This window comes from Schistocerca gregaria, chromosome 8 (genome assembly GCF_023897955.1).
Source record: "Schistocerca gregaria isolate iqSchGreg1 chromosome 8, iqSchGreg1.2, whole genome shotgun sequence".
Taxonomy (NCBI): domain Eukaryota; kingdom Metazoa; phylum Arthropoda; class Insecta; order Orthoptera; family Acrididae; genus Schistocerca; species Schistocerca gregaria.
This window is the reverse complement of record NC_064927.1, coordinates 262,042,326-262,056,253: the sequence shown is the minus strand read 5'-3', so window position 1 is coordinate 262,056,253 and position 13,928 is coordinate 262,042,326. Positions and strand designations below refer to the sequence as shown.

At 43.4% G+C, this 13,928-nt stretch overlaps 1 pseudogene; it reads right to left on the bottom strand.

The window, feature by feature from the left end:
• Positions 1–9,344: 9,344 nt before the first annotated feature.
• On the bottom strand, positions 9,345–12,744 carry LOC126285143 (protein lethal(2)essential for life-like; annotated as a pseudogene).
• Between the last annotated feature and the right edge of the window lie 1,184 nt (positions 12,745–13,928).

Genomic DNA, 13,928 nt, shown 5'->3' with positions numbered 1-13,928 from the left:
CTTCATCATTCCAATAGGTGGGCGCTTATCCGTCGTCTTCCACGAGAACAGCTCCTTGACCCTGAACTGCGGGACTGGCAGCGACTCCAGTATGCTTCGGGAGAACATTCACGTTAGCATCCAGGGGTCTGTTGTAACTAGTGCAAGCCACGACGACGGCAGTGTCATTTTTCAACAAGATAATGCGCCATGCCACGAGACTAGGAGTGTGATGGATCGGTTACAAAAACACAGTGGTGATTTCCAGTTTATGTGCTGGACCCCCAACTAGAGAGATCTGGACTCGATTGAACCCATCTGGGTTCAATCGAACGTGGCGACAGAGCTCATCGCCGCCCCCCCCCCCCCCCACCTAGAATATGATGCCATATCTCTTCAGCCAACTACCGAGGCCTCATTGCTTCCATGCCAAGATGCGTTGTCGCTGTTATCCGTGGCAAATGTGGACGTACAAGTTCTAAGGGTGGTGCTCATAATGTTCTGGCTGATGAGTGTACACCAAGCAAAATGAGTGCAGGAATGAACTATTCACTCTGCAGCAGAATATGTGCAGAGATGAAACATACAGGCAAATTAAAGCTGTTGTCGAATTCTGTTCCTTTGCCTTTTGAGCGCAAACGCTCTACCAGAGTTACCCACTCACAACTCATTACCCGTCCTCACAGTTTTCATTCGGCCGGTTCCCCATCCCTCACCTTCCAAACTTCACAGAAGTTTTTCTAGGGAACTTCAAGCTGGAACAAAGGATATTACGAAGACATAGGTTATTCTGGGGATATTTTCAAAATGTATTTTTTACCCTGCAACCGGATGAGGAATCGCATACGGTCGCAAATTAAGATATCTTTACTCAAAGATGTACTGAAAGCGGCTGTGATCGACATCGTCCTCCTACAGTAAATATACGTCGACGAATTTCCTGTCATACATGATTATGCAGCCTACTTATCACACATCTCCGAAACAGGTTTCGGCGTAACAATACTTCTCAAAGAAGGTATCACGGCAGAGGATGTACTATACCTATCGTCGGCACATGGCTTTACGAATGACGGTGCTTGATGTACGACTCAAGAGTACCCAAGCACCGTATGCTACACACAGGAGACTAAAGCTTTCCCACTTCTTCGCAGAGGGAATTTCCGCGCCATTCCAATGTCGATACAACAATTTTACCATGGGTGATTTTAATCGTGTACTTGCACAGAAAGATCAAATTCTTCAGTATACCTCGTGCGCAGAACTGCCAATTCTGGTAAAAATGCCGTGTGGCTAGGGCCTCCCGTCGGCTAGACCGTTCGCCTGGTGCAAGTCTTTCGAGTTGACGCCACTTTGGCGACTGGCGTGTCGATGGGGATCAAATGATGATGATAGGACAACACAACACCCAGTCCCTGAACGGAGAAAATCTCCGACTCAGCAGTGAATCGAACCTTTAGGTATGACATTCCGTCGCGCTGACCACTCAGCTGCCAGGGTTGGACGCTGATTCTGGTGCAGAAAATAGATATGGTTGACACATTGGAGCATTTCCATGGCCTCGATCTTGGATACACTCATACGACTAATCATTCCGCTAGTCGTCTCGACCAAATATATGTTACATGCCATCTTAGTGCTGACGTCCACGAAGCAGAACTGTGGCCAGCAGCCTACACGGCCTTAATGGGTCTGATCCGCCTTCGGTGGCAGCAGATGTGGCGTAGCCACGGTCCTTGGAAAATGAACCTTGTCGGTCTCAGAGACCCATCTTGTCAAGACGCCACTGAAGATGTTGGGCGACCTTGCGGACAACGCTTCTGGGCGTAACCCATGACCCTACGTTGGCAGGTGGATTGTGCCAAACCGGTGCTACGTCACGCAGTGGTGACATGTGGTCGTGAGCAGACGGGGAGGTGACGTCAGCGATGGACTTCTATTTCACGGTGCTACGGAATACGTCGACCAAATGCCTTCATTGCAGTGGCAACTGGCGGTACTACGAGCTAAGGCCGAAACTATATCCATCACGTGATGCCACCTCAAAGGTGCAGTGGCTGTGGGACGGGCACTAGACTGGGTTGCAGGAAAACGCCTGTCAATTTATCACAGTATCAATCAAAGCAGAAACGACAAACAACTCTGGTACATGCCATGGATACGGATGATGACAGACACGTAACATCGCAACAAGAAATAGGCAAAGCCTTTGTACACTCAATTTTACACTCCGGTGGACACAAATATGGCAGCCACTGGCGGAGTTACACATACGATTTTCGGCACCATTGAATCAGAGGAGGAAGCACTACTAATGGAGGAGATTTCAGAGGAGGAAGTGGCAGAGGCCTTGGTAGGCGATCGGTGAATAAATCACCAGAACCAGATGGGCTCCCTTTCGAGTTCTATAGAACCTCCAGCTATATGATGCCACCCACAATGGACTGGTGTTTGCCGCGAATTAATGTCTACTGACGTTCCCTTACTGCCAGCTTTTGTGGAGTGGGTGATCATCCCGATACACAAACCCTCGGGTGACATACGGGTATGAATTACCGACCAGTGAGGCTCCTTTTTAAAAAAAATATCACCAGGCTTAGCAGCATGTCTCCGAGAGCACCTACTGCGCTAATTGATCTCAATCGATCAAGCGTCACTCGGCACAGATGCAACATCGAGACGGCTCTTGGTGAATATTGCGATTTGATTGCTCTAAGAAAGACGTGCCACTTCCATGGACACCAGCGTTGAAATATTTTGATCAAGCCTTTGACAGAGTGAGCCGTAACTATCTTGCAGAAGTCCCGACGAACATGTAGTTTCCACGACCATTTATCACTGTCGTGATGCGGTACTCCGAAATTATTCCTCCAAAGTACTCGTCAATGGATGTACGACGAAATTCCTCATCGTAGCGAGATCGGTAAATGTAAGGGTGTCCCCTTTCTACAAAATTATAGGCACTGGCCCTCGATCCTTTACTCTGCAGACCTCGTCACTGCTTGACAGGATTGACTTCGTGAGGATATACATGTAAGTGCAAAGCATATGAGCATGAGTTAGTGCTGGTGGCACAGACTGGAAACTGCGTGTGGCTTTAGAGGCGATACACAAATATGGAGGACCCACTGGCTCCGCATGAATGTGGACAGGTCAGTGGCGATGAATATCCGTGTTGGACTAAACGAAGGATGTGTAGAGCCTTTACAGCTCATGCATACCTGAAATGCCTTGGATACATCGGATAGCGGTGTCTCAACTATAAGAACAAACAAAAAAACAAACACCGTCCGAACAGGCCTTTAAGGCCCAACGGTACCTACCGACCGCCGTGTCTTCCTCAGCCCTTAGGCGTCACCGGATGCGGATACGGAGGGTCATGTGGAGAGCGCACCGCTCTCCCGGCTGTTGTCGGTTTTCGTAACCAGTGCAGCTACTTGTCAGTCAAGTAGCTTCACAATTGGCATCACAAGGGCTGAGTGCACCCGTCTGCCAACAGCGCTTGGCAGATCGGACGGTGGCCCATCCAAGTGCTAGCCAAGCCCGACAGCGCTTAACTTTGGCGATATTACGGGGACCCGTGTGACCACTGCAGCATGACCGTTGGCGTACAACTATAAAAGACAACTACAGTCAGTCCAGACGGGAGCCAAAGGGAACACGACAAGGGCCTTAGACATGCTCCAGCAGGTCACACACGTTGACACCTATTTGGTGTCACGAATTCTGCACCCGACCTCCATCTTGGTAAGGGTGGACTAGGTCTTGCACATGTTCAGGATAGACCGGCGGCGCTATCCATAAGCGGAATATTAAAACTGTGGAGACGACATCAGACATGTCTGCAGGAATCTTAATAGAAGATCTAGCACCAGTTTCTCGAATGGCGCCAGAGGTGGCCCAGTTCCTTTCTCAATCATGTTCACAGGCTCTGTCGGAAACCAGACCTGCGACGGCGCGCACATCTATCGGACACTAAATACCAGACGACGTAACAATCCCATTGAGAGGAGGCATCCGTATGTCAGTTGACAAGTCGTACAGCGATCTATACGCCATGTTTCCTTAGAAAGAGAGACACGTTCAATGTGGTACCCAATGGTTAACGGTAAAAATGTGACAAAATCCAGTCTGCATGCGAGTCATATGGTGGATTCACCTTGAGCCCTCGGTGGCAAACTCTGGACGAACATGACCACCGCCTCATAAGCGGTCCCTCGGCAGGAGTGTGGCGTTTGATGACACAAATGTTCACTTTCTTTCTTCGAGTGAGACAACGCGACTCTGGACCAGAGATAGTAATCTTCCCGGACGGGACATACTATCCTCGTATTAAATCAAATGCAATAACGTAGCTTCAAGGCCTGACGGTGCTCTGTTTGTTCAGAGATAGCTCAAAGAACATACTGGATTTATGTACCTTTTTACAGGTAGGATATCTGAAGATCATGTGCAACCCGAAATATCGACAGTATTCCTATAACTGCCTGTGGAGTGGGTTTCAAGACCCCCCATGTGGCTGTAACGTCCAGATTAGGAAATGTTAAATTATCACTGTGATGGAAGAATGAACGGAAGACAAGAATTGGTGAATACCATATACACACAAAAAGACATGCCTGGATGAAAGAACAGCGGATGAATGGAAAATCAAATTCTTCATTATGCTGCGTACTCCTTTCTTTGTGTTATGCGAGAATAGTGTTAAGTTTATGCATCTTTCAAGTACTACAGAAATATCGTTAGTGAAACAATTAAGTAATTATTTCTGAAATTAAAACTTACTTAACTGTTATAGATGTAACAGGACCTGATTTAATTTCTTAGTACGATATGTGAAAGATCTTCTTTAAAATTTTAAATGAAGTTGGAGTAGTGATACTTACTGAAACTTTTATTGTGATTTTGAATTTCTGATCTTTAACTTTCCAAAGGATATTACTTTGTTACAATGCTAGTTTCTTGTCAGTCTGGTTATTTACTGTATTTATAATCTTACAAAGAAATTGTTAATCTCATTCTGTAAACATCAACATAAAGAAAGCTTTTATTTTCTTTTCTTCCTATTTAAATGTTGATGTCATTATTTGAAGAAGGGAAATGAAATTTTATGCGCATGAGTAAAAAATTTGTCTCTAGTTTAAGAAAAAGCATTTAAAAGATGTCCTTGCCTTGAAATTCCATGTGAACATTTAAACAGAATGAGGGTTTTTAATTAATGACAAAAAACTTAGACAAAATCTGACAGGACGTTTCAAAATCAGTGTTTTTATCAAAGCATAATTATATTATAGAGAGAACAACAAAATACAGTGTTACCTTCTTCTCTGAAAATTGATCTTAGCTTAATTTTGAAAAGAAAACACTGTATACTTCGTTCAAACAGCAGAATGCACTAATTTTTAGGTGTACATGCTGATGAAAACCATAACGAGAAGGAACATGCAATTGAGCTGATAAAACCGACGTTTGCCATTGATATAAATGTTACTACAGCAAAGAAACTAAGTAGCTCATTAATATATTTCTCACATTTCCATTGACTGATGACATTATTACCTGCAGCCTATTCCGCCGTAGCAGTGGCGGTGGTCTGGTTGACTGAATGATGTCTTATAACATAAGCGAACACTAAAAACAAGAACAGAATAGAAGATGTGAAAATGTGGTGTTACAAAAAAATACTGAAGATTGCGTAAGTAGCTCGAGTCACTAATAAAGACGTACTGATGCGAACTGCGGAAAAAAGAATTTCATCATATAATCCGATTGAATCTGAATGCAGAACGAAACTGCTGCCACAACCATACATTTCCCTTGTGGACTGTGTACGTAGATCGGTCAATAGGACACATTCAGAGGTTTCAGGGATTCCTCAATTATGTAATGGAATCAAATCAGTGGGATAAAAACTGTGAATTTCGCCTATTATGCTGTTATCAACTGATACATGCAGCGACATAAATTTCTTAAAGGACCAGTTCAACTTTAAAATACGAGGGTTGGAACTTAAATAGTGGTAACTATTTATTTACAGCTTGTTCAAAATACATACGTGTTTCAAAGTTTTATTGACCTTTAAAGTAGTCACCAGCATTGTGTATAACCCGTTGCCAGCGATGTGGAAGTCGTAGGATACTCTTAGCAGTGCCAGTTGTGTTGACAGTTCGAGCGGCGCGGTCTGTTGCCTGCTAAGAGTATGTAGCACTGCTAAGAGTATCTAACGACTTCCACATCGCTGGCAATGGGTTACACACAATGCTGGTGACTACTTTTAAGGTCAGTAAAACTTTGAAACACGTATCAGTTCTGTACGAGATGTAAATAAATAGTTGCCACTATTAACGTTCCAACCCTCGTACAGTCTGCTCACCAGATATTTTATCAAAACGTGATTGCTTAAAACACTATAGCTGTTCCTGCCTCACCACGAAGTGTGTCATTCCAGCATTCTTTTCTAAAAGGACATTACTGTCGCTTCCAAAGCATTTTCACATTCCAAGAGTAATATCTTGAGAATTATAAAAACGATAATATTATGTCAAACCCGGTGTCCAAGCATGAATTCACTGAGCATGTGAACACATGTAAACATTCGAATGTGTGTCATTGTGTGCACATAATTACAACCGTGCAAACACCTGATCTGACACAATGTCCTGATCTTAGAGAAGTACTACGGTCTTTTACGTAAATGACGAAGACTCTACTGTTATTACAGTAACTGAATATCTAAAGATAATAGGCCAATAGTCAGTGTGCTCTTAAAAAGGAATAGTGCATTGATATGCTTCATAGTGACTTATGAAGAGCTACAACACTTTGTTAAACAATTTCGCTTTTAAAACATATTTTGAGAGCAGAACATATTTTAAATATGAATTGCTCATTAGGGAATTTATGGTTTTACAAGAATCACTTGAAAATTACACAAAAGTCAGAAATCCTGGTCATCGGAAATAATCCATTTAGTAATAGTTCGTGTCGAAACTGTTCCCTATCTATGACAGTGTTGTTAAGGTACCCAGAGCGGACGTTAATTATCAGGAATCGCGCCAACTTATCACAAAATAGTAATAGCACTTGCATCTACGTATGACAGGATACCATGGCAAGCGACTAGTGGACACGAAACTATGTTTGTTGAAGCGATATTAACCACAAGAGCAACTCTACTGAGTTATAAAAATCAGTGGTAACTCACCTTAAAATCCTACGAAGTGTTGTAGCTGCACGTAACAACGCTCAGTTATCTATTGCCGTTTGCTTCCATAATATTCACAGAGTTGTTACATGACACACCCTGTGCTGTCTCATTCGAAGTACATAGAGTCCTTGTTTCCCAGAAAACCAGTACGGTTGCTTTAATGCTTGTTTTCCTTCCCACCGGCGAGAGAGGAATTGTACTCACAGCGGCAGAAATATATCCTAAGCAAGTAACGCCAGGATATACAAAACACGTTACTGCAAAAAGTAAAGCAGAGGTGAGATGTAGATAAAACTCGATAAACTTTTAGAGGTGATAAGTTCAAGACATGGAATGTTCAGCCAGATTGTAATCGGGTTTCCTCAGCTGTTCGCCGCAGCATGGGATGCCAGCCTCACGCAACATAGTCTCTATGGACACCCGCAGGCGACTTTAGTATTCGGTAAACTGGCAACGTTACCGCGGTTACGACGGAAGCTATTGTTACACACGCTGTGCCACGACATAGTCCGTACTGCACAAAACGGCTGAGCTGGAAAAACACGATATTCTCTCTAAAGAGGTACATACGTGAAAAACGTACAAGTTAAAGCGTCAGACTAATACGTAAGTACACGAGGTAGGTATAAATAATGGTCTGTTAATGTATCCAATGAGGTAGATTGCGACCTATATGGCGTACCGTAAGCTGTAGTTCGGTAAACATAACTAACGGAAATAGGTGAATGGTATCATTTCTGCTTGGGCTTAATAGAGTAGACAATTTTCTGCCGGCCTTTGTATTTATCGTAATTCCAATGCAACATTTTACATGCATATACAGCCAAGATCATACATCACGAGACCAAATTGCGTACTCCGCTAACATTGTCTGAAAGCCTTCGGCAAAGCTGTGGATGAGCACCTCCCCAAATTGTCTAGGTCAGTCTAAAGAGGAACGACGTGCTAAGCTGGATGCGAAATTATGCAACCATTATAGGTTCTAAAGAGTTCCAGTTGCTAATTTCCAGTCTGTTGCCTCATGACTATCGTCTACACGAATCTTCATCCACATATGGCGTGGACGGACACCCATACTCTTGTGGAAGGACAACAGCGGCCAGTACCCCTGAGATCTCCTTGTGCTCGTGAACTTCCTTTAAGAGTGAGCAGAATTAAGTACTCTTTCTTCCGTCCAGTCCAGAAATCTTCGACAACTTTCTGCTATCGACGGATGACTCTGATCAAATCTCTTCGAATTCATGGCTAAGAACCCGATGATAACTTTGTAAGTGGTCCGTGTACAACGAAATATGCAGGTATCTGTAGTTCACGCTCTTTTTCTCATTTTGTAATTGAATTGGAATTTAGTGCCTGTTTTATGCTATCACTGTAATTATAACCTTTTCCTGTTGTCGCAACTGTCTTAAAACTTTCCATAGGCAATGTTGGACGGATCCTGCTACCTTCGGATCAAGAGCAAGGTCCGATTCATCTCGTCGGATTTGACCAGTGACGTCCTGTGTGATGTCATGAGTTCACGATTCGAAGCATGTCTGGGCCTTGTTGTTAAGTGCTGTCTGTGCTTGCCTTGATAGCTGACGTAAACTATGCGGTTTATTCCAAATATGTCATGAATTACGGAGGTGTGTTTAGGCAGGAACCTGAGAGCACAGCTTAAATTATTTTGCTAGAGAAAACCAGTAACGCTCATGTCTATACCCTGGATTCTCGTAAATGTTTGTTAGTTTTCTTCAACGTGTGGCACGATTTCCGAAGGTGAGGATAGGCAGGAACCTAATACAACAGCTCAAATCGTTGCTAGCGAAACGAGTAGTGATCATATATGTAATCTTGGTTCTTGCAAATATTTCGCAATTTTTTACAATGTGATGTCGTGGAGGCGTGGCGTATTTGAAATGGATTGCTTTTCGAGAGATCGTTTTGTTGTTAGCGGCGACGGACACTATTTTTTCCAAAGTTTTGAATGAAATATTGTTTTACACTTACACGAAAGTGATTCAAATATCATTAAATGCAGTGTTTCACATACATAACACCTCACCAATGACAAGCAGAATAATTAGTACTGAATTTCATGAATGAATGTACAATGAAAATGCAAAAAATTATCAATCAATCAATACAAAACTGAGTCTGTACACAAGCAGTGTATCATTTACTGCTCCATCTTCTCTCCTCCCTGCTGTTGCTGCTTGGTAACCGCTGCAACACCCGTCTGCATAACTTGTAGACTGCTCATCGCCCTCTGCTAGAGGGAGAGTTTTCTTTGGTGCAGTGATCGTGAGGACACCAATCCGATGACAGTTGCGTCTACAACTGTTCAATTATTACGTCTTTCGGCAGCAAATAGCGACGCTGCATATGGCGCGATACGTAGCCGTGCTCATCTTGACGCTCTTCATGTTTTGCCTCTACCACGACGCTGTCGCCCACCACTTTCAGCATCAGTTCCTCCGGTTTGAACTGCTGGGCGTCTAGAATAACCTCGAATCCATCTTTGTTGATCTGGATGGTAAATACGCCGGAGTTATGAGCTGCCAGATGACTCCATGGTCTGTAGCAGCGAGACAGAGCAGGAACGACAAACAGACGAGAGAAATACAAGCCGTCATGTGTCAGCCCCTAGCCGAAATGCTGGTTGAATAATGACTTCTGACGATCGACATCGCCCAACAAGTGGCGGATCATCGGTGTCAAAGCCTTATCACCAAAATTATTTTTGCACTGTAACCAAGTGAAGAATTACTTCCCTTGTAACACACTGTTCCATTCCCATCACTGAACCACAGGATATGGTTCAAATGGCTCTAGGCACTATGGGACTTAACTTCTGAGGTCATCAGTCCCCTAGAACTTAGAACTACTTAAACCTAACTAACCTAAGGACATCACACACATCCACGCCCGAGGCAGGATTCGAACCTGCGACCGTAGCAGTCGCGCGGTTCCAGATTGTAGCGCCTAGAACCGCTCGGCCACCTCGGCCGGCAACCACAGGATAAATTTATCGCTTGTATACAGATGGAAACACATGGGTCTTACGATGTAGCCTTTTAGAATGTTTAATATTTCTCACACCACTGCACTATTCCACAATTGGTTGGATAGTTTCCAATCTTGAAATATTCTATTGAAAGTTATATTAGTCTTGCATATAAACATAGGGTGTTGGTATTTGTAATGGTAGAGACAGGAGCTGTTAAATTTCAAGCAATACTCTGCCATTGTTCACAAAATAGTCTTCTCCTGGATAGCTATGAAACAGAAATTTTCTTTTTTGCCTTCTTATATTGTTCTCACCCTTTGCCGCAACCAAAAGAACAGTGTCACGTTTCCAAAATGAGGTTTGGAAAGTAGGAGACGAAGTACTGGCAGAAGTAAAGCTGTGAGAACCAGGCGTGAGGCGTGCTTCTGTAGCTCAGTTGGTAGAGCACTTGCCCGCGAAAGGCAAAGGTCCCGAGTTCGAGTCACGGTCGGGCATACAGTTTTAATCTGCCAGGAAGTTTCAGTGTCACGTTTGTATGGCCAGTGGTATGTGTCTGTTGGTAGATGACAAGTAATCTTCTGATGATTTAAAATATGTCTTTGCACAAACTAAAATTGGTTCCTTGCCAAATTCCCAGGCCCGGGTTCCCGGCGGGGTCAGCATCGTGATGACTGGGTGTTGTGTGATATCCTTAGGTTATTTAGGTTTAAGTAGTTTTAAGTTTTAGGGGACTGATGACCACAGATGTTAAGTCCCATAGTGCTCAGACCCATTTGAACCGTGCCAAATAAAGAAAAAATATCAAATAATCATAATATTAAAGTGGGATATTCTGTAAGTTTTGCTGGTTTTTCCACGGTCCTGTGATACATTGTTTTGTACTAAATAGTGACTTAAGTAAGTTTATTCACACCTGCACCACAATTTTCAACAATTTACCGTACGCGTCAGTGTAATCTCTTTTTCCTCTTATATTTGCATTTTCGTATACCATTTACGCACAGCATTCTTCAAACGCTGTATGGCGATGATTATTAATGTAAGCAGTAGAGTGACCTAAAACTGAAACGGCGGCATTTTGCTTCCTGCGGGGATATGGTATTATCTCTGGTCTCGTTAATTCCATGATGTCAACGTTGTGCGGAACCGTGTGGTCAATTATCGCCAGTCTGCTTCGCATCTGTGCCGTGATCAGTCCAACTGCACCACAGGTGAACCTGTGAATTAAGGTTTCCCGTGACCGCATAACGTCTAGGTGAGTGTGGTTCTCATGTGGATGTTGTGGTGTTTCTCATTGGTTGGAAACTTGTCGTTGATGATTAGATACTATGTAGACCGAACACTTGATGGAAGCCCTGTTACCTCCTGGAGTTCGCTTTCGTCGCCTGCTTCAGCAACTTGATTTTACCCTCCCTACGACTTTTCGAGTGGGTGAGAGCCCTACGCCACCTTCGTTCCAGGCTCAGGTTCGCGTTCACCTTGAACTCAGCTCGCTCCCAAAGGAGAGGACCGCGGATTCGATATACCGCTCGGGGTTTGTCGAACTTCGTTCGAGGCTCGCTCATAACTTCTTTATTTACACAGATGGCTCCAAGACTACTGTTGACGTCGGATGTGCCTTTGTCGTTGGATATGATACCTTTCAATACCGGCTCCTTGATCAGTGTTCAAGCTTTACAGCTGAGCTTTTTGCTTTAATTAGGCTGTTCAGTATATCCGCCGCCATCGTCATTCTCCCTATGCCATCTGCTCTGATCCTTTGAGCGCCATTCAGAACCTCCGTGACCCATATTCGGGCCACCCTCTCGTGCAACGAATTCAACGGTCCCTTCAGTCGCTAGCTGATACCAGCGCTCGTGTCCTCTTTTGTGGATTCCTGGCCACGTTGGTGTGCTGATGCTGCGGCCAAGGCTGCTGTCCTCCACGGACAGTTTCCTTTTGTGTCCCATCTGTGACATTACAGCCTTTATCACTGCGATTTGTAACATGTAAAAGTTTTTTTCTGTATTCGCGTCAGTATGTGCGAACTTTTAATGTATACCAAAGAATGTTGTAACCAGATATCTTTGCCGCGCTCCTGAAAAGCGCAGAATATCACGATAGCTATAAACTGTTATACGCTGCTATCTATCAGTAAAAAAACGACGCACCTATGTTTCAAAAAAATAACAATTGCCAATTTTTACTTCTGCAGGGAGCCGCGCCGCTCTCTAGCTGTTCTTCTGTGAATGTGTTGCGAGTCGGACGCAAAAGTATTGTGCTCCACACTGATATATTCATTTTATTGTAACTTTAAGAGTTTAAGTGACTAAAAATATATGTAGCCACAAACAAGCGAGAATGTGTATCATGAAAATTCGCTCCACCGCCACAATGGGTGGCCATGTTAATGTAAGTTTCCGTTTCATAATATAATACTTGAAGCCTTGAAGTTTATTTAATTTCAAAGAAAATCTCTCAACCTTATTTTCATTAATTATACTTGTGATAATCTTTTCTGTTTAAAAGATTTATGCAGCTTATGATCCAGCGTGTGTTCTGTCGGAACAGGAGGCTGTCGTGACGACATCGTTATAGTATTTATTCCAAGTTCTTTCAGTTCCGTTTATATGTTCGTACAAATCCAATTAGTTGGTCCCTTAGGTTTTTTTCATGTAACTTCTGTCTGTTTTCTCTGCGCGATCTTCCTCCGAAAAAATTTATGTTCATTTTTTAGTAATTTTCGATATCGCGAATGAGAAAAGACAGCCGCCTCCTGCTCCGAACGGAACACCACGACTTTTCTAACGTCGGAGAGTACCGCACGAATTTTCCGCTAAAAGGTAATAGAATTTCTTAAAGCTGGATCAATTGCACATGTTGCTGCTGTTCTCCGACAAATCTGGTGTGATTAATAGTAATTTATTCTGCCACAACAAAAAGAAACAATTTTACTTTTAACAAAGCAACAAAGCTTTCAATTAAATTACTAAAAAAAAATCATACCAGACATCAAGTGAAGTTAGTGGGGCTCTTTGTCGGCGCGTTTCATCAGTGTGGCACGAGGCTTGGTCCTCTCTTCATGAAAATAAGCTTATGGCCATCAAACCGATCCCGACGGCTTGAACGACCTCGTTACGGCCTTCCCGGCGAGAGGAGGTCATTTTGGCGAGGCTGCGGATTGGGCATTGCCGATTTAGCCACCTCTGCTTGCTGTTCGGTGAACCCGCCCCGCAGTGCCCCTGTGGTCATCCATTGGCGGTGCGCCATGTTTTATTGTCCTGTCCCCGTTTTATTCACTCTCGTGTTGTCCTGTGTCTGCCGTCTACCTTACAGGATCTTTTAGCTGATAACGCTCTAGCAGCTACTCGTGTCCTTAGTTTTATTACACTGACGGATTTGTCCAAAAAGAACTAACTCTTTTAATCAATGAAAAGCACCAGTTTGCTTTTGTTCAACAATAATACTTTTATTGTTGACCGGTTTTCGGCTTACAAGGCCATCTTCAGCCTTGTAAGTCGGAAACCCGTTAACAATAAAAGTAATATTGTAGAACAAAAGCAAGCTAGCGCTTTTTATTTATTATAATATTGTTCTACCAAGAACCGACGGAAGATTCTGTTAATCTAACTCTTTTATTTTGTTTCTCTGCGTCATTGTAAGAACTTTCTGATTTTGCCCCCTTGCGTTTTTTTACGCTATTAGTGCACTAACGTTTGTGACTGGGCGCTAATGACCTTAGTAGTTGAGCACCCTAAACAAAACGAAACAAAA